Here is a 3,434-nt window from a genome sequence, read left to right as displayed (position 1 = left end):
TAAAATTTAAACCACAGCATTGAGTGTCAGGATAACCAGGGGTCCATGGGAGCCCCAGAGGCAGGGAGGTGTCTACTGCAGTTCTTAGGAAACAGAGAGGAGATGACCCATGGTCACCCCTGGAGCATCTCCCAGCTGCTGAGGAAAGCCTGTGCTGCACCAGTGTCATTCCCCACACCTCTGCCCAAGCCTTCACTTGGTGACACTGACAGTGGCAGCACTGCCAGTGCACCAGGGCCACCAGCAGATGGGAGTCTCACCGGCAGGAGGCCAGGGAAAACTGCTTCTGCAGCTCCAGAATTAAACAACTGGGTGCAAAGTCAAAATATCCTCTAGAAAGGCTTTTTCACAATGGCTGGACAGCCGGGCCTCAGGGAGGAGTACAACAGATTCCTCAGTTTCCAGCAGCAACTAGACACTGTTTAATTTCTATTCAACATGGTCATCAGACCAAAGCTCGGGGTTAATCTCACTCAGTGGCACCAGAGTCCTGGGAAAAAGCAAAGCATGTGGCAGAAACCTGCTGAGAAGACAGTAACGAGCACTGCTAATGAGCAGGGAGGGAATCAAGCATGCACTGCATCAAAGGCACAGCATCATTCTGCAGGCAAACTGCACTTCCTCTTCACCTACAAGCCAGCTGCAGCTCAGACCTTGGCAGTAATAAATAATTTCCCTCCACAGCATGTTTTTAGCACCTTTTGATCATTATTTTTGGTTACCAGTACTGTTTAATAGTCATAAATAGCTTCAGCCATGCTCTGAACCCCACAGTGGGAGGCACTGTGGAGACAGGGAACAGGGGGCCCCTTCCACAAGGAGTTCACAGCCTGTCAGGGAAGGAGCCATTGCCATTCTACAGCAAATACTCAGTTCTTCCAATTGACCTGGCAAAGCAACAGATTAAGACACCAGGCATCAGTGCTTGCCACATTATTTCATGTGTGCTGCTGAGCAGTTGTATTTTCATGTGTGCTTTGTGCACCTGCTGTTCTCCAGCCAGCAGTGGGGCCTGGGGAGGGAGAGAAGGGCTCTTCCAAAGCAGACTGACTCTTATGATTCCATTAGAAATAGGCTTGGGATCATAATCTGAGACTCTGACAGCTTCATCTTGTGCCCTTCTATATATCTGCAGTGATCTTCTCAAGCAAGCACTGGTCACTTTTTGCCTTAATGGGCTGGTGTTGCTCTTTTCAGAATGGTGGAGCTGCAGGGGAAGGGGGGTGGTACCAGAGAGCAGCTTGTGTGACCAGGGAGGTCTGTCACCACTCAGGAACAGGCAACAGCAAAGGCCTGACCTCCCAGCAGCTGGTGCCACTGCCAGCAGTCAGCTCTTATCAAAATATAACCTCTTCCCTCTGGAAAATGGGTTTGTCCTTCTAAAAGGGGTTTTCTCCTTCTGAAAGGGATTTGTCCTTTAAAAAAGGAAGCATTTGCAGCTGAGTACACATAGGAATCTAAGAAATGCTCATGATGTGCTTCCATGTTTAGCCCCGTGGATCTGAACAGCATGTTCACCTCAGGCTGCTGAGGACCAGCCTCGCATATGTGATGTGCTCACAGATGGCCCTGGCCCTGCCCCCAGGGATGAAATACAGACAGCAGGACTCAACAGGTCCTGCTCAGTGCTTGAGTTTCTACTGGGATGATTTACTGTATTTTCTTTAATGGGAATTTCCAACTATGGGTGAAGTTTGCTTATTTCTACTCTTTTTATTCCTCCTGCTAAATTCAGGGAAGCTGGGCTAAAGGGGTGATTATTTTCCCTAGCTCCTCTGGGAACCTAGGGCTAGATTTTCTGGTGTTTCAGTACTGGAAGATGCAAATAATGAAAAATTCACCAACAGTCTTGAGTTCACATTCCAGCTCCTGAAAAGCTACTCCAATGGAGTTCCCACTCCACAGGCTGGACATGTCTTCAGTCATTGAACTCCCTCTGGCCCCAAGGACAGCAGTACCAGACATCCCTTTTGCTGCCCCTGAGGTCTACCAGCCCATCTTTACATGTGAGGCAAAACCCAAGTGTTTCCACACTCATCAAGGGGCCAGAATTACTTCACCATTTGCAACAGACAGAAGGCTGCATGTGCACAGCCGTTGGCACCAGCAGCACTCCTGAGCTCTGTCTCTTGCTCCCTGGTGCTCGGGGTCACAGAAACAGATCACAGATCCCTCCATGCAGGTCACAGAAACAGATCACAGATCCCTCCCTGCACAGATCCCTCTCTGCAGGGATCAAACAGGCACAGGGCTCTGCAGCCAAGGTTCCTTCCACACTGGGGTGCCCTTGCAAGGAGGGGTGTTAGGGTCCCAGTTGTAGTCTCATTTCTGTTGCCCCTCTCTAGACCATCCAACAGGGACATCAAAGAGATGTTTAATTCCATGGGCATAGCTCAACACAGCCTGCAAGGTGCTGTGTGTGCTCTTACTTCATTCCAGCTTCCTTCACTACAATGAGATTTTCCTCCTGGTTTCCTCTGCCGTAAATGAGGGTAGAATGAAGCCCTGCATGTGCACATACCCAGGCTTTCTTTGTCATTCCCTGTGGCTCCTCCTTGAGCTGTCCTCTTTTTCTCAAAACTAAGTGTGCTGGGGCTGAGGAGAAGCAGTGAATGGGTGCTGTCAGTAGAATCCAGCCCTCGGTCTGGCTAATTTGGCAGGTGGCCTTTGAGTAGATCTCAAGTGTTTTACAGAGCTGGGTGAAAAGCATTGCTGCTATTTCAAAACTGGGGCAACGAAAGCTCTGGGCTGGTTCTGCCTGTGATTGCAGAGCCTGGGGGATAAAGGATGCAGTAAGAGAACTTGGTGCTCTCACTTTCCAAAAGCATGCCGAGAATCATAGAAAATTGTGTCCTCCTTCTACAGAAATTTATTGCTTGAGGTGGAATTAGTCAGAAGCATTATTGCTTTCAGTAAAAGACTGCAGGGGCGGGGGTAGCCAAAAGAATATTAAAAAAAAATAAATAAAAAAAAGAGGTGTATTTTAAGACCACGTGTATTTTAAGGCCACGAAACTTTGTGATGCTTGCGAAGTCCTGACCGCGCGGAGGAAAGTCACCAGGAAACTCCCGACCCTGCCACCACGCCAGCGACTCCCTTTTCCCCTGGGGGAGTCCCGGAGCCGTGGCAGAGCCGGGCAGGGCAGCGCGCACCGCCGAGCGCCGGCAGGGCGCGGACACGGCACGGCCCGCGGAACCCCCCGGCCCCCGCCCGCCCCCGCGGCCGGGCCGAGCCGCTGCCGGCGCCGCGGGGCTCTCGGGGGGCGAAGTTCCCGTGGCGGCGGCTGAGCCGCCCCGTGTCACTTCCTGCGGGCGGGCGCGGGGCCGCGGGCGCGGGGCGGGGCGGCGGCGGCGCCCGGCGGGGCACGGCGGGCCGGGGCCGGGGCCGGGGCCGGGGCCGCGGGCGCTGCGCTGCGCCGCCAGCCGCGGCCGAGG

The sequence above is a fragment of the Molothrus aeneus genome, chromosome 12 (genome assembly GCF_037042795.1).
Source record: "Molothrus aeneus isolate 106 chromosome 12, BPBGC_Maene_1.0, whole genome shotgun sequence".
Classification (NCBI taxonomy): domain Eukaryota; kingdom Metazoa; phylum Chordata; class Aves; order Passeriformes; family Icteridae; genus Molothrus; species Molothrus aeneus.
This window is presented reverse-complemented; position numbering follows the sequence as displayed.